This window comes from Danio rerio, chromosome 24, assembly GCF_052040795.2.
Source record: "Danio rerio strain M-AB ecotype USA chromosome 24, GRCz13ab, whole genome shotgun sequence".
Lineage (NCBI taxonomy): Eukaryota > Metazoa > Chordata > Actinopteri > Cypriniformes > Danionidae > Danio > Danio rerio.
The window spans coordinates 25,671,040-25,690,000 of record NC_141044.1 but is presented as its reverse complement, the minus strand read 5'-3'; the positions used below and the strand labels follow the sequence as shown (position 1 = coordinate 25,690,000).

Sequence of the window (18,961 nt, the reverse complement as noted above, 5' to 3'; positions counted from 1 at the left end):
TCAATTTACCTATACAACATGCCTTTGGACTTGTGGGGGAAACCGGAGAACCTGGAGGAAACCCACACGAACATGGGAGAACATGCAAACTCCACACAGAAACCAGTGACCTTCTTGCTGTGAGGTGAATGTGCTACCCACTGCGCCACCGCATCGCCATTATTTTATTTTATTTTATTATTATTTATTTTTTATTTTTTATTTTATTTATTTTTTATTTTATTTTATTTCGGTGCTGTTGACTGAATTGTTATCATTTTACTTGATTTACCTGTTTCTAGGTCTCAAAATGATTGTCTCCAAGGATCAATGAATTTCTGAATCAGGGTGAACAGATCCAGCCAGCTGGAGGTTACTCAAGGGTTCAGTGCTGAAGCTGTGAGTTGGCATTTAGTCACTGACATTTCGAGGTGCTGTTTTGTTGTGCCAATAGTCTAACTTCATAAGAGCATAAACAACTTAGTACATTTTATTTTTTTGAGGGGGGTGTTCCTTTTTTTTTTGTAAAGACTTGGGGTTGAACCGTTAGCATATTTTGTCATTTGTAAATAGTGTTGACAGTATGGGGCGATCAATGTCTCGTGTCTGGAGAATCAGGGTGGTTGATGGAATATCAATATGTGTATATATTTATAATAGACCTGCAAACAGCGGCCTCAAAAAGTATTTGGACAGTAGCCATGAATGTATTCTGTGTTGTATAACAATTGTGCAAACACTTCTTCTTCTTATTATTATTATTAGTTACAGTTGAAGTCAGAATTATTACAGCTTAAAGTGACATTTAATGGCTTAACTAGGTTAATTAGGTTAACTAGGCAGGTAATGGTAATTAGGCAAGGTATTGTATGATGATGGTTTGTTCTGTAGACTATCGAAAAAAATAGCTTAAAGGGGCTAATTATTTTGTCCTTAAAATGGAGTTTAAAAAATTAAAAACTGCTTGTATTCTAGCCGAAATAAAACAAATAAGACTTTTTCCGGAAGAAAAAATATTATTAAACTGTTAAAATTTCCTTGCTCTGTTAAACATCATTTGGGAAATATTTAAAAAAAAGAAACAAAAATTCAAAAGGAGGCTAATAATTCTGACTTCAACTGTATTTTACTCTTCCGAAGTAATTTTTTAGTGTATGAAGCTCTTCTTAAGTTCACGATAGATAAAACTATATATGCAATTATTGTTGTTGTTAAATATTGGTGTAAATTGGAAGTAAACTGCTGTAGCCAAAGAATGCAAAAATCAGCAATCAGCTGTAATAAAATGAGAATAAATCATCATTTAAAAAGCAAGAAAAGTGTTGTTTTTGGCATTAAATGACATTTTAATACTATCAGACCTCATACCTTAAATATTGTTAATCATTTAGTTAAATTAGCTTGCCCTTTTTTTCTGATGTTAACATTTACAATGCGTCACAAAGCAACATGTCTTTAAATGCATATTTTAAATATTTTGTGTTTAAAAATGTTTTTTGATAGCATCTTTACCGTACGTTCACACCGAAAGCGGCGAGAGCGTCAAAGTAGCCGGAAGTCATTCATTTTCAATGAGAGCCGGCGGCGATAGGCGACGATAAGCGGCGAGGAGCAGCGCGGCGCGTCTTCGCCGGCGTGAGCGTCGAGGAGAGTTGAAATGAAGTCAACTTTATGGTAATGAGCTATGACGCGGTTCGGCGGCAAGCAATCAGAATAAAGACATCCAACGCTTGATAGCAGTTCAGGGAACACAGACCTGTGAACTTTGGTTCCGACCACAGTTGTTCCCAAGGGTTTGATTATTGCAGTCGCCGGATTTCCAATTATTTACAATGTTTTCTTACAGGAACATTCATTAAATAAGTTACTGATGTTCATTAATGTTATATAAATTTATCTTAAAAAAGAGGGAATCTCACGCAATGTGACAGTACAAAACACTATAGCTGCTTCAGGATATTTCAGACATATGGACACATATTGGATAAATAGAGCAAAGCCACACCACACGCAACTTGATCTTCCATTGTTTTATGAATTTGATAAGAAGTGCGCAACATTTTCACGCTAAAAACATGCCTTATGCAGAAATGTAACTGATATGCTGCAACGGCTCCTTTAAGTACGAGATCAATGTAGCGAGTTTTGACGCTTTCGCCGCCGGAGCTGAAGGCAGACAGCGTTGTCGCGAGGGCGGCCAGAGCGACCTTGGACGATCTCGCCGCTTTTGGTGTGAACGTACGGTTAGTATATTTGAAATCACTTTTATCCTTTATTTAATTTAATGAAATTTGGTTTGTAAACTGCCTAATTAAACACTCAAATACTGTCCTGGGCTGCATTTCCCAAAAGCATCATAAGCCTAAGTAGGTCATAAAAGTGATCATGCGACTGATCTTAATGTTACACTATGTTTCCCAAAAGCATTATAACTTAATTGGTGTAGATCTACGAGTACTCTGGAGTAATCATCAAATATGTCATCTAATCAATCCTAAGTCCAATGTGTATCATAAGAAGACAAATTTATGAGATCAACTGCAGGACAATTGGCAGATTATTGTCACAATCGCTGTTAAAGAAAAGGAGCGAAGACTTAAGTGCAGAAATAATATGGGTTTTTATTAATAATAAAATATAACAAGAGGCAAAACAAACTACCCTAAGGGGGAAAACATTAATGAAACAAATGAACCATCAAAACAAACTAGACTGGGCAGGCTGACAGGAATAAGTACTAGACTAGACAAGGCAGGAAACAATGACGAACTGGCACAGGACAGCAGACCTGAGGAGAATATAACATTATATATAATGTTGAATATAAATAGAACATCTTTTACTTTCACACAAGTACTTAGCCATTTTAACGAACACCTCAGATACTGTTGGCTGGTTCCTGTTGGTTGTGCACCTTTTTTACCGACGCCATTATAACGACACAGATCACTGCCTATTCCCGAGTCCTGCAGAAAAAAGTGATTGACAGGTGGTAATTATGTGTGTAACTTACCTTTATTTATTTACTGTATGATTTGTTTATGGGTAAAACAAAGACCATGCAAGTCAGGTAGTTTAAACGGTAGGCTACAAATAATTAATTAGTTATTAATTAATTGATTATTTATAATTGAAAATCGAATCGAATCGTGACTTTAGAATCGAAAATGTAATCGAATCAAGAATTTGGAGGATCGTGACACCCTTTATATATATATATATATATATATATATATATATATATATATATATATATATATATATATATATATATATATATATATATATATATATATATATATATATATATATATATATATATATATATATATATATATATATATATATGTATATGTGTGTGTGTTGGTGTGTGTGTGTGTGTGTGTGTGTGTGTGTGTGTGTGTGTGTGTGTGTGTGTATTAGATAAAATGCCATATATTAGACATTTGGTATACACTAAATTGCTTGGTGCGGAGTTTATATTCATGACTTGAGTTTAAACTCTGGTTTTTGAAGAGTTTTTAAAGAGTGAGTATGTCTCTAAAACAAACAAAAAAAAGGATGCCAAACAGGAACATTATACAATGCACTGAAAAGAGTTATGACTATGCCAGTCTGCATATTATCTCATTTAACATTCACTCTGATATATGCACTTCATGTCAAATGCATTTTGTAGAGATAACAAGCTGAAAAATGTTTTAAAAAGACATCCACAAATAGAGAAGCAGCAAAGCACAAAACCAATCCACGGAGGTTTTACTTACTAAAAAACAAATACCACACCAAAAAAGAACGAAGAAAAAAAAGGTTCATTTTAATTATACATCTGGAATGTCTCAGCTCAAAATAACACATATATCCGTTATTATATCTATTCGAGTGTAGGCAAAACACCATCTTTGCCATCTTTGTGTGTGTCCCTTTAAATGCAAATGAGCTCCTACTTTCAAAAAGAGGGCAGGGCTTTTATATGATATTCTGAAACTTCAGCAAGTTTTGATTATATAAAAAAGGAGTGGGAAATTTTTACCTTTATATGCTGGTCTTTCACAACTGTTGTTTTGAGTTTAAGTTATAATTTGAATTCATAACATCTTGGCAAAGGAAAAGAAACTAGCCTTTGGGATAGTTTGGGTATTTTTTCAATCTTGAACATTGTTCATTAATGTAAATGTAAATTTCCATTACGTACAATTGATGAAGAATTCAGCAATTCAGCAAGATGAGGCAATACACACAAGTAGTGCTAAGGCCCAATCCCAATTCTATTTTTTTGTACCCCTACTCCTTTCTCTTGGCTCTTGAAATGGAGTGTGAGGGGGAAGTGCTTCAAAATTTACCCCTAAGAAATGGCACACCACTACAACACCCGCACACATCATCATATGTCATCAATATCTCTTCATATAAAATTGATGATGGTGGCTCATGTAGTTTATTGAGGCAAGTTGGAGCTAAAACCTGCAGGAGTTTGGACACCACTGGCCTAAGTATATAAAGCAACTGTTTGTGCTCAAAGTGTGATTTTAGAGAGAGAGAAGATTGTATTTACAGGTGGTTTATCAAGCCCACTCACCTGTGTGAGTCACACTTCATGAATGCACAATGTTTTTCTCTTTTTTTTGTTAATAACAATAATATTAATAATAATAATAATACATCTAATTTAAAGGTGCCTTTCTGGCAACTCAAAGACACCGGTCAATAAAACAAGAGCATTAACACAACAAGAGAAATAATATAAAAGTATACACAACAATAGTGCGGATACAATGAAGTATAAAAGCCAACCCTAAATAAGTGAGTTTTGCGTCTTGTTTTGAATAATGTAAGGAAGTCAAAGTTTCTGATGGCAGATGGTAGTGAGATCCAAAGCCGGAGAGCAGAGTGGCTGAATGCTCTGCTGCCCAAGGATGATAGACGAGCAGAGGGAACATACAAGTGGAGGGAGGAAGAAGATCTCAGGGTGTGAGAGGGAGTAGCAATGTGAATGAGGGCAGACAAATATGGAGGGGCTTTAAATGTTTACAGCTAAATTTTTAAATCAATTAAAAAATGATCTGGTAACCAATAAAGCTACTGCAGGACAGGAGTGATGTAATGAGAAGAAGGAGTTCTGGACCAACTGAAGCTTACAGAGATTTATGAGTTAGACCAAAGAGAAGGGAGTTGCAGTAATCTAAACAAGATGTGACAAGGATATGGACAAAAACAGCAGTGGCATGAGGGGTAAGAAAAGTTACGTAGATGTTAGATGTTAGATGGTAGATGCTACGTAGGTGGAAGTGCAGACCAGGGTGATGTTATTGATGTGAGAATCAAAAGATAGGGTGCTATCAAGGATGACACCCAGACTCTTGACCTATTTAGAGGGATAAATGGAACAGTCATCAATAGAAAGATAAAAGCTGTCAGTTTTGGAGAGTGTTGATTTGGTACCAACAAGAAAAACCCTCAGGAGCGATTGTAAGAATGTGCCTGGTGCAAATATGCAAAAGTGGTCGGTTAAAGTGTCAGAGATAAAAGTGTCTGTTTTCTACAGGTGGTTTGTCAAGCCCACCCACCTGTATGAGGCACACTCAGAACTGAACATGTTTTGGGGTTGTCGAATGCTGAGGTTTTGGAGAAAATAGAAAGTCTTGGTTTTGTTCACATGGGTTTACTTGTGTACACTTTCCCTTTATCGAAAAAATACAAACATAAAAAAATCACTGCCTGATTGGGGTATCCTCGGAGTGGGCCAATTTGAGTCACATGAGATAAGGATTACATTCCTACATTTGGAAAAAGAAAGAATGCAAAATGAGAGGCTGAGAAGGATAGTAAGGTGAAAGAAATAGAGGGAGAGAAAGGCAGACATCATCAGCATTCAGTGATGAATGGCCCAATTAAGTCAGTTGAAAAGCGCGGCCTCTGTCTGTCACGTCTGCTCTTCAGCGAGACTAAGAATAGCCAATTTAGTCCAACACATACATAAACAAACTACACCGAGCAAACAGCCTTTCCTTTGCCTGGGAGAAGAAAAAATGCTCTGTGCTTGTGAAAGAAAGTCACTTAACCTTTACAGGCGATGGATTAGACTCGCTCAGGACCACATGAGGGAATTTATCTTCTGGAAGCGTCATGGGAATGATTACTGTTTAATGTGACGGGATGGACATCAGTTCAGTCAACAGAAGATTGCAGGCTTCTGAAAAGGACAATAGCGTAGGAGGATCTCATTCATTCATTTACATGGGATTATGGTAATGAAAATCAAATCATATAGGCAAAGTTATGATGCTTCATAACATCTTAACTAAGCTACAGTAAAAAAAAGGACAGACATTGCAATTTTTTACTATATTGTTAAATAAGTTGTTATGATAACCAATAATTGATGGCTAATGTTCACATTCTGTCATTTTAAATGTATTTAAATGACTTATTTATTAAACACTTAAAGGGCACCTATGATGGAAATCAACTTTTGAAAGCTGTTTAAAAAGAACTGTCTGTATGTATAGTGTGTCCACATTCATATTGGAGTGATATAAACCCAACAAGTCTGTTTTTTTTATTTCTTGACGTTAAAATAGGAACCGAATCCCAGTGATTTTTAAGGCTCACTGCAACGTGACGTAGGAGTGCAGATTTTCCTGCTCACTGAATTGATTGACAGACGCCATGTTTCTATAATGACACGTCCACAGAACTTCTTTTTTTTTCCCAAATAAACTGGGATTCAAATATTTTTTACAAATTTGTGTGAGACGCATCATTTCAGAAAGGCTTTAATAAACTCCACCACAAATACATACAATAAACTTACTTGGTGTTTTTGACTAATGAGATGTATTTCTTAGTATGTTTCTGTCACTGTGCTGTTTATCTGATGTAACGCTTAACGAGAAACAGACATGCACATGAGAACAGTGTGCGGGGGGTGCTCATTCACATTTAAAGGGTCACGAAACACCAAAACACATTTTTTGAGCTGTTGACAGTCGTATATGTGTCCCACTACAGATTTTTTAAGTGAGCGACCAGTGCTCTTTGTTTATTCAGTTCGTATTTTATTCGTATCAAACAAACTATTGTACCGAGTGCAATAGTTAGCACTTACAGTTACAACCAAACTATAAACTCGTGTTGGATTTTGTGACCGGAATAACACACGCGGCTTTCTGATGCTACCTGCCGTGTGTATCTAAGTTTCCGGGAAATGCTGAGTTTTTTTTCTCTCATTCGCCGTGCGGTATCAAACATTGCATGAAAAATACACGCTTAGAGCAGCGCCTCGAATCAAATATCACGTTTGTCGGGAGGGACATTAATGAATTCCCTGAATAAAATAGCCAAACTGCAGTTAAAGTCCACCATTTAATAATTTGGCAAATAATTCGACTACAGATGTCCATGTAAACACAGTCACATTGTCCGCTGTGGGTGTGTGTTTTGACTCTGAAATTCAGCGCGCCCAAATAGACACTCCCACACCAAGCCTCTTTTCTTCCTCCGACACTCCCCCCTAAACAGAGCTGGACACGCCCACTTTTCTGACTTTCCAAAGTAGAGGTGTGAAAACACTGCTGAAACGAGGGGGTTTCATGGCCCTTTAAAGCCACATGCTACAAAAACAGCTACACTGTTTTCAGACTCAAAAAGGGACAGATTGTGGATTCTATAATAAATTATCTAATGGGAATTTCGAGCTGAAACTTTACAGACACATTCTGGACACACCAATGGCTTATCTTACATCTTGTAAAAAGGGTAAAATAAGTGGCCTTTGAAATCTAAATCAATTATTAATGTGTACAAGGGAAAAATGAAAGATGTCACTTTAAGCATAACATTATTGTATGAAACACTGAAAAATGCAAATTCATTTTTATATATGCTAAAGATTATTATATCAAAATCATAAAATAAACACCAATCTATCACAATAGTATGTTAATTTTACAATAAACCCGATACTTGCTGTATTAATTAAATCATATAAATTTAATTCTCAAGAAAGTCCAGTAAACATCCATTGACTTGGTATTAATTTTTGAATTTGCAAAAAAATATAGGTCCTACTTTATATTAAGTGTCGCTTATACCTGTATAACTAGATGTGTAAGTAGTATGTTGTTACAGTGTATGTACACACCGGTACATAGTGTTTACTTGTGTATTACTGGATTAAGTACACACATGTAACAACACACTGAATGAGTTCAAATGTTTAATAGGACATTAATAATACAATTTTTGGTAAACTACCCTTTTAATGTGAATTACTGATGTGATTCTACTATTTAACTTCAAACAACATACAAGGCATTTGTATATTTCTATATACACTTATACTTTTTTGGCAGAATTTTTTTACACCTTTTTTACACTTTATATTGAGTGGACAGTTCCTGAGAATTTACCCTGTAATTACACTGGTATCACAACGTGAAACCTTCTAATGTAGAATTAGTTCTGCCATTCTTATTCTAAAACAGGAAAACACCTGCAAGTACATATCGTTGTTACACAATGCACTTATGTAATTCATGTTATGAATGTGTACTTTTTTAGTGTTGTTATGTGTAATGTCCTGTTACACATTTGAACTTACACATACTATTCAGTGTGTTGTTACATGTGTGTAGTTACACCAGTATTACACAAGTAAATACTATATACCAGTGTATACATACAGTTACATACTTCATACACATCTAATTACCATGTAAGTTCACAGTTATAAGCAACAATATAACGTGGAACCAAAATATATTTTATCATTTAGACTGGTAAAACTTTGGATAATATTATGTTGTTGTTTTTTTTTAATTGGCCTATTTTATACATTGGTTAATTGTAAATTGTATGTGATTTTAACAGCACTTTGTTAAAAGTGATGAGAATTTAGTTTTATACAATCACCAATATGTGATCTAACATACAGTAAGTTGTAATAATAATTATCATTATTATTGTACATTTTGCTATTTGAATATACATGCACCGGCCACTTTATTAGGTACACTTTAGTAGTACCGCGATGGACCCATTTTGCCCTCAGAACTGCCTTAATCCTTTGTTGCATAGGTTCAGCAAGGTACTGGAGATACTCAGAGATTTTGGTCCATATTGGCATGATAGCATCGCGCAATTCCTGCAGATTTGTCAGCTGCACATCCATGATGCGAATCTCCCATTTAAACACATCCCAATTGGATTGAGATCTGGTGACTGTGGAGGCCATTTGAGTACAGTGAACTCATTGTCATGTTCAAGAAACCAGTCTGAGATTATTCACGCTTTATAACATGTCTCGTTATATGCTTGAAGTAGCCATCAGAAGATGTTGCCTACAGATGAGCCTCAGTTTACTGTTCTTAGCTGACAGGAGTGGCACCCGGTGTGGTCTTTTGCTGCTGTAGCCCATCTGCCTCAAGGTTCAACGTGTAAATGCTCTTCTGCATACCTTGGTTGTTACGAGTGGTTATTTGAGTTACTGGGGCCTCTATATTAGATTAAACCAGTCTGGTCATTCTTCTCTAACCTCTGGCATAAACAAGACATTTGTACACACAGAACTGCCACTCACTGGATATTTTCTCTTTTTTTGAAGACCATGCTCTCTAAACCCTAGAAATGGTTGTGCATGAAGATCCCAGTAGATCAGCAGTTTCTGAAATACTTAGACCAGCCCATTTGGCACCAACAAACAAGTCATATTCATAGTGATTTAAATCACATTTCTTCCCCATTCTGATGCTCGGTGTGAACTGCAGCAGATTGTCTTGACCATGTCCACATGCCTAGAAGCATTGAGTTGCTGCCATGTGAATTAGATATTGTGTTAATGAGCAGTTGGACAGGTGTACCTAATAAAGTGTCTGGTAAGTGTATTTCATAATATTATGTATTTTTGTGATTGACAGCAGCTTAATCAACAACCATCATTTACTTGTGTTGTTTATTTTCATGTGTAAATGCAATGCATTTATGTTGTGTTGTTTATACGCCATTGTCTTCAAAGTAGTCACTTTTTTTTTCTTTCAAAGTTAATTTACTTTGTTTAAAATGGCAAAACTCCATTAACTGACTCATAAATGGAGCTATTAGTACAAATAAATCTCTTTTTATGCCTAGCAGACGTTTACTCAGACCGCGGGTTCAACTTCATATTTGACATGCTAAATAACACATAGAGCACCTCGATAAATGGTCAGATTCATGAAGCTGACTGACATGAGCAAGCTTTCAGTACTGTGTGTGTCTGTGTGTGTTTGAACAGCGGCTTCAACGACCTCAGATGTCTCATCCTGGTCTGACAGTGTCACCTGAGAGAGACGAAGGTCTTCACTCAGCCATCAGATCATAGTCTGTGGGGATACAGGGTGGTTTCGCCGGGGGGCTGGAATAGATATTCTTTCTGCTCAGTGCAAACCAATCCATCCCTGTACAATAGGGCACAAAAGGAGAGCATTAAAAGATCATTTTCTGAGATGCCAACTATGTTAAAGCAGTGCGTACTTTTGTTCAAAGTTATTTGAGGTCAGTATCATGTTCTAGACATATGAGTGTTTTCTTCACCTGAAAATATAACATTTTTTTTTGCTTAATGTCTCCTTTATTTCCTTTATATTAATTTGTTTAATATAAATTTATATACTATTGTCACCTTAAGAAAACAGTCAGAATCATATTGCAGTTCATATTGCATTATGTTTATATTAACTCATATATTAACTCATGAAGAGAATAAGCACAACCACTTTATACCATGCACCAGGGCGCAAAGCATGCTAATTTAAGGATCTCCGTCCTTAAAATAGCAAAGGTGGATTCAGACACACCCTCAATGCTTTTGCACCAGGCACTTTAGACCAAGTGCTTACATCGTTAAAATAGAGCCTGTTATGTCATTCGCCATTTTCAGTGCATTAAAATATTGTTTTTTAAGCTGAATCTGTACTTAATTTTAGAAGTCTATGGTTCAGCTGAAGTGATTTATATAAACTATTTAATATACAATGATCTGGGATTTAGCCAGCACAGTCTTTCCAAACAAGTGTCATGTTGTCTTCTGGGTTTTCCTCTTCTCTTTGTTTACTTTCAGGAGTTCAGTAGGAATATTCACACATTGTTCATTTTGACCAATCAAAAGGCAGTTTAGGAATTACATTAAATGACACTTCTGGCTAACGAGTGATGTGGATGTTGTCAGGTGACTGCATTTTTGTTAGTTTCAACTGGTTCAGACCTGAATAATCAGTGCAGTGTGAAGACAAACCAAAACTGTATAAGAATACTATAAAGTATCATTTGTTGAACTTGGTCGGGACCAAATGAACCAAAACCAGGTGTGAAATAGGCATGGGACAATAACCGGTTTCAAGGCTTACCGTAGTTTGATAAAGTCAAGGTTTTAAAACCGCTAAAATTTTCTGTTATACTATTCCTAAGGTGTATGTCTAAGGTATATGTCAGTTTTTTATGTGTTGTAAAGAAATCTTTTTTTTTTTAATTAATGAAGAGAGCAGAAGGCAATAATTTATTTTAATTATTTAGCCTTACATGTTTACTGATCCAAAATGGCGAAAGTTTTTTTTTTTTTTTTACCCAGACATTCAAAAAGAGCTTATTTTAAATCAGTAATCATAATACTGTGATACCGTGAATTTTTATCCAAGGTTATCATACTGTCAGAATCTTATACGGGCCTATGCCAAGTGTAAAAGCACTCCTAAACTATCATCAGGAGCCAAGGTATTCATTTTATTTTGTCTGTATATGTTTTTGACTCTCAAAGTGATGGTTATCATCGACTCACACTTTACGAATGACCAAATACTAGTTTTATCTAGTGTTAGCCCATTTTCTTGTAAGGATGTGTAAATTGACAGCAAATTGTAGGTTTTTGAGTGAACTATCCCTTTAACTTACTGACTCTTATTGTAAAGCGTTACCGTGAGTTCTAAAGGAGAACGTCTCACTCCCTTTGCATTCAGCTCGGAATCTTTCCTGACCATCTTCTCCGGCTCATCTGTAAGGATGGAGAGATCAGAAGAAAAAGAGGAGGCTTATTAGCCGAGAGGGTGACAGCACACTTGGTATGCATGAGAACAGCGAGAGTAACCTTTTATCAATCAGCTTTCATCACTGACCGGCCCTACTGAGGGAACACAAAGCAGGCGGTCAGCAACATTTCACTCTTCTCGTTTTCCCCCGGCTTGTTGCTGCAGCAACTAAACCTCTGAAAACCCCTTGCTTTTATGAGCTTTAGACTGGCTTAGTTAAACACCATGCCATCTCTCATTTACTTCCACTCTATAGCCAGACAGGTCGTTTAGACGTATGCTCTGAAATATAGTGTCCTTTGATAAATAATGAACGCACTGAAAAGGCCGCAGAAGGAAAATGGCTATGATACACATGGGTCTCAATTGTATTCAAACACACATCTTTAGATAAATGGCTCCTCCTCTCTCAGGAACGCAGACTCCTAGGCTTATATTGATGTGGAACAGACAGTGAAAGTTTGCAGGCTTTTTCCCAGGGATGGACGGAGGAGGAGGAAGAATTGAGGCATTTTAGCGTTTCACCCCAAAGGCACTCCAAATTCTTGCCTGGTCTTTTGAGGTGCAGGGCACAAATAGTCCTGTGAGATGGGAGAGTGATTGGAAGGAGGCTTGCTTTGGCAGGCTGGCTGGTGGGCGGGACGTTCGGTGATGAAACGTTGCATAAATAATACCAGAGGGGGGCGCTGGGTCTCTGTTGCCATGGAGACCTTTGTGGCTGGCTGAGTCTGTGTTGTGCGCGAGGTGCTGGGAAGCTGCGGCTGGCAGAGCGGCCGCGCCTGTAATGACTTAAGGAATTTCTCTAATGGGAAGAGCTAAGTGGAAGAAGGATGGTCGACGCCACGTACTGGCTTTATGCTGATCTCTGACGTGTGCTGCCAGATGAGGTGCGGCTGATGTGTGTGAGAAAACGCGGTGGATTGGAATGTTGCTGATTTAAAGGGTGAGTTTGAAGTTTTTGAACTTATGCATGTTTTGGTTATGTCAGTTGAGGTGTGTGTGGAAGTAATTTTTCTGGTGGACGTTAGGGTTCTTGCTTTATTATGCTTGGGATGATACATCAAAGTTACTACATGTAAGTATGTTGTTTCCAGTAGTTTTATTGGTTTTAATTGGTGGGTTTCAGTCGCTCTTAACTGTTTGGTGTGATTATTTGATTTTTAAAGGTGGATTTTTCATGAGTTTGTGTTTAAAGTATTTATTGCACTTGTTTTCTTTGAACTCTGATCAACAGGTGCTAGTGGTATGCAGCATCTGTTTACCTTGCTTGATTAAAGTTTATTTGATTGATTGATTGATTGATTGATTGATTGATTGATTGATTGATTGATTGATTAAGATATCATTAAAATGTCATTGTAGGTTTGCACTGTGTAATACATAGGGCAATATACCTTCCAACCGCAACCCAGCACTGGGAAACACCCATACACTCTTGCAATCACACCCACACATATATTACGGCCAGTTTAGCTTATTCAATTCACCTATACCACATGTCTTTGGACTGTGGGGGAAACCGGAGCACAAGGAGAAAACCTATATGAACACAGATGTGAACACAGGAAGAACATGCAAACTCCACACAGATATACCAACTGACCTAGCCAGGGCTCGAACCGACGGCACTACCCACTGCACCACCATGTTTACTTATATTTTATTAATAACTGCTAAAAATAAATAAATAATATAAAGTTGCATGGGCACTCTATGTTGCTAGTACGACTCTTTACATGTCTGCCTGCACAGTCAACCAGGTCCAAGTTAAATCCCTATTTAATGTATTACTTCAGGTCCTGGAAATTATGTTATAACCGAGCCAATCTATGCTAACTGGCCATGATTATATTCATTCAGTGTTTTTGTTGATGATAATGCCGGTTGCATTGAGTTGCTTTCAAACTGAATATGAAATTTCAACCAATAGTAACTTGGGAAACATTGAGTAAAGACCAATCATGCACTGTTTTATTCTGATTTAATTACTGATCTTGCATTAACTGTTCACTATGCAGGAAAAAAAGTGTCATTTGTTTGTGGCAGGTAACTGAGTTGACCAATTCTCTTTCATTGCTTTCTTCATCTCATCATTTTTTTTTCTCTCTCTTTATCGGGGCCGGGTCATGGGGGAAGCAGTCTTTGTAGAGAACCTCCAGTTCCTCTAGGAGGAAATCCTGGTCATTCCCAGGCCAGCCGAGATACATAGTCCCTCCAGCGTAACTTGGATCTTCCCCGAAGCCTCTTCTATGCCTGGAAAACCTCACTAGGTTGGCATGTAGGAGGCTTCTGAAACAGAGAGCCAAGCCACCTCAGTTGACTTCTCTCGATGTGAAGGAGCACCAGCTCTACTCTGAGCTCCTCCGGGGTGACAGAGCTCCTCATTCTATCTATAAGGGTGCGCCCTGCCACCCTATGAAGGAAACTAATTTTGGCCGCCTGCATCCAAGATCTTTTTCTTTTGGTCATGACCCAAAGCTCATGACCATAGGTGAGAGAAGGAACGTAGATTGACCGGTAAATCGAGAGGTTTGCCTTTCGGCTTAGCTCCTTCTTTACCACAACGAACCAATACATAGACCACATTACTGCTGCTGTTTCACCAATCCGCCTGTCAATCTCACATTCCATCCTTCCCCCATTCGTGAACAAAACCCCAAGATGCTTGAACTCCTCCACCTGGGTTAAGGACCTTCCTCCAACCTGGAGATGGCTTATGCTTTCTTATGTATTTTTTTTTTTTTTTACTTTACTTGTTATCCAAAATCTATCAAAAGGCATTTTACATTTGGTAATAAATTATTTATCTCATCCTAATAGCAAAATACTGGGATATCCTGAACATGTCTAAATGATTTTGTGTCTTCTAGACAGTTTTGGGTCCAGCTTTGAAATAATACACGGGTCCAGGTGGGTTCTCTGTGGCACAGCCAACCACCAGGGGGCTCATCTAAATATTTTAGCTTCAATTTTCAGTGCAGCACACTTGGAATGGGAGGAAAACTTCTGTTTCAGTGTTTCTTTCTTTAACAATACTTTGCATTTACTCAATTTACTCAATTATTTAATGAAATGGTATAATGAAAATAATGAGAGGGAAATCAAAAGTTCTGCCAATGGTTTGTATTTTCTCACACACACAAAAACCCATAACAGCCCATTTGAATCGATTTACACAAATGAACAAACTTGTTTTTTTTTTTTTAATGAGACAGAAAACATACACATATTTCTTGGTGTTCTCACACAGACTTCTAATTAGATGAGGAGGGAATACAAAACCAATATTTAAAAAATGTAGTTAAAAAGACTATAAAATTACATTTAATTTTGGAGAATTGTAAATATTTCTATATCAAATATTTTGTCATTATTATAAATTCTGCGCTGAAAAGATCTATACAGAACACCACCACCCAGCAGCATCTTTCTTTTCTTTTAATCAATGATGATGTATCCTCTAGTTCACAGGATGCATCTTCTTCAAACGTGCCAATCCTCACTGCACATATGTGAGAAAAAGCAAATCTCATGAGAGAAGTGTGAAGGCTGTGAGAGGAAAAAAAAAAGAGTTTAATTTGTGGTCTCTTGGTTTGTCTGGTGGCCGAAAGCCGGTTGGTTGTGATTAAGTGCAGATGAAGAGAGGTGTTTTGGGATTGAAAATGGATAAGGAGTTGTTTTGGTGTCTGGGAAAATGTGCTGGTGGAACACACCATCATCTAATTCAGTCCACAAATGGCTTTCAGAGCTGGATCAATAAACCCTGCTATTGTACGACCCCCGTATGCATGTGGTTACGGATCAGACCCCCATCGATTCTCCTGCCCAGCTGTAATTAAAACAGGTACCGGTGACAAGAAACCCCTGCTGAGGAGAATCTGATTGCTTTCTGAGTTGCTTTTTTTATCATTTGCTTCCTGGACCGGTTCTCAGCTCTAATAGGCAGCCGGGAATAAAACACTTTGGGGCCCTCCACACCTTTTTCGTCCTCTCATTTGAAGAATTGGGAGTCCTTTGAAGGCTTATCGTTGGAAGAAATACCTGGCTTCAGGCTCTTAACTTGGCTGCCTGGAGGGGGCAGCTTGGGGCTTGCCGTCTAAGTGATTATATGTGCCGTCCAGTTGTGGAATGGGTCTTTGTTGGTGCTGATGGTGCACTTTTTATCCCAGCTGGTGTGTTAGTGGTGATTATCATCTCTCAGGGCCGGCCGGAGGTCTGCCTGTTTGATTTATAGCTGGCGCTTCACAGTTTCACAAGTTTCTCAATGGATCTAGAGTTTAATCTAATCAAAATAATATGCTTTTAGCTCAATTTAATTACAGGAAAGCGCAGGATGTGCCCACTGTAGGCTTTTAAAATATTATATTGAGCTTAATTAGTGGTTCTTGCAAAGCAGATTTGGCTTATAAGGTTTGGGATTTGTACAAACCCCAAACACTTAATATTAGTGTATGTTAACTCTTGACTTTTCTCTTAAACATAATCATCTTTTTTTTCCTAATTGGATTTAATTCCACCTTCAAGCCCCAAAGAATACCATAGGTGCAAAATGACAGTGGTCACATCTAGGACATTTTGACCTAATTTTACTGCTGTTAACAAAAATGAAAATACATTTTGTCATCCTTACTCATTTTATGTCTTCAATGCTTCATTCCTTCGAAGCATACTCCATCCAATATCATACCTGACCATGTGCTTGATTTAGTACCCATGTATTCTATGTTTAAATGGTAAGAAATCTATTTTAATTTATTTATTATGTAAATTTATGAGTATTTATTATGTGTATTTATGTGTATGTATTGTGTAATTAATATTTATTTTTAATGCAATCATTTATTCATATCACTTGATAGTGATTTTGTGAATGAGCATTCAATCTTAATGTTTTTTAATACCTCATCATTGTTATTGACTAATAATGTTGTTGGCTTTCAATGTAACATACTGTAGTTTCAAATACAACTTTAAGTTCAATTCATGCCTGATAGGCACCAATAAACAAGGACAATCACTAGAAAACACGACTTTAACAGACAGAATACACCAGTAGACTCTGGATTCTGTTGTTGTCTTACCTAATTTCTGGAACTGCTCTTCCCCGGACTCGAACCCGGACATCACTGTCGGCTCCCCTCCAGGTCTCTGCTCCGCCGACGTTCATGACGAGCTAGCCAGATAAACTGGTTGCGGTGGGAGGTGAGCTGTCAGCCAGCAAACGCGAAGAGGAGTGGCGTCACACCGCCGTGTAGCGTTCGCTTGAAAAAATAAAATGCAGCCATACATACCTCCGGCCATGTAAATCGCGACCTCCAGAAACGTCCCCGGGGCTACGTTTTCAGAATGAACTTGGGTTGAAAAAGAAAGTAAAATCGGTGCCCTTAAATGTTCCCATTAATGCTCCCATTTTACATGTTACAGTTCAATGATCACATGCCATCCAATGGTCTGTCCAGAATTTTGTGTCAAAATACAGTATAGTTCATCCTCATTTTGATACACTATACAGTTTTGGGTTTTGAGTTTTGTTTTTACAAAAGATTCAAGTGCAGTTTATTATTCGTCAGTTTATAATTCATTATGCTATATGTGCTAACAGAAGCAGGCAAATAAAAATTCTCGGCATAATGCTGTTTAGCTTTCATCAAAATGTTGACCACTGCCACCATGCTAATACTGTTGCATAATGTGGTGATGATTAATGATTAATTTATGTAAATGGATTTACTGCATTTCCATAATTTGACTTAAATATTAATATTCGGCATTTTAATTCAGTTTGTGCTTACTTCAACTCTAAAAATAAGATATTCCAAAATCTCTGTTTACATGGTAGTGTAAATCCTAATATTAAATATATAAAGTATGTTATTTCTAGATAACAATGACTGAATCTAACACAGACTGCTCCTGGTAGTTCAAATCATCTTTAAATGGGTTTATTTCAGCCCAGACTCACAATGAAATGTAACTTATTGAAGTATTGTGAGAAAAGTGGCCAATTCATGCATTCCATTTACTTCATATGAAAACTGTACGATTTTTAAAAGGAGATGTGCCCGACAATTTACACAGTATAACATTATTCACACGTTTTACTTAACAACTGTTCAACTCAATAGAATGGGTTTGGCAAATAATACCGGTTGTTGGGAATGTCAAAAAGACAAAGGCACATTTATTTGAGTGACATGTAAGCTGTGGTCAGAATAAAAAAGTGTTTCAGTGTGTTTTTTGGACTTTATATCTGCTACATTTTTTTTCTCCAAAACTTACTAACCAAGCAAAAAAAAAAAAAAAATAAATAAAATAAAATAAAATAAAAAAATCTAAAAAAATGCAAGCATGTACATCAATATTTCTTACAGATTATTCTAGCAAAGTTTGTGCTGAATACAAAGTAAATACATGTTGGGCATTATTATGTAATAAGTAGCTGAAATAAGCACAAATGTCAGGACATGTCAAACCATTTTAGGGGCCCCAAAATCACCTCAGACCCCAGAGGGTTAAAACACTGGAAAACTCCCCAAATTTAAATGAAGTTAAAGGAACGGGTCAATATAATGACAAAAACAGCTTCGTATGACCATTTACTGTACAAATTACATAATAAGGACACAGCAGAGGTCCCTGTCTGTATTTCATTGTGGGAAGTCAAATGTGATGATGTCTTGTAACACAATTTAAAATTACTCACCAGGTTTACTTTTTAATATTTTGTCCATATTAACCACTGTATACATCCTAGATTTACATTTAGTAGGCCAGTGATCAGTTGTAATATGTGTTTGTATTATTTTGTCATGTACCAGAGGAAAACAATAAAACACTTGAATTAAAAAAGGAGGCGTGCCCTCAACCACAACCCCTGAGTAAATCATACAAAAATTTACAAATGAGACAACAAATAATGTGAA

At 36.9% G+C, this 18,961-nt stretch overlaps 1 protein-coding gene across 8 annotated transcripts in view; it reads left to right on the top strand.

Annotated features, from left to right (window-relative positions):
* ctnnd2a (catenin (cadherin-associated protein), delta 2a) overlaps positions 1–18,961 on the top strand; it is a 640,689-nt gene that overhangs the window by 140,763 nt on the left and 480,965 nt on the right. For 3 of the 8 annotated variants that reach the window (XM_087309488.1, XM_087309487.1, XM_087309486.1), the window contains exon 1: positions 12,763–12,981. The exons of the other annotated variants lie outside the window; for them this stretch is intronic. The gene's annotated coding sequence lies outside the window, so the exon portion shown is untranslated. Of the gene's footprint in view, positions 1–12,762; positions 12,982–18,961 lie in introns of those variants that run through there. 8 annotated transcript variants of the gene reach the window in all.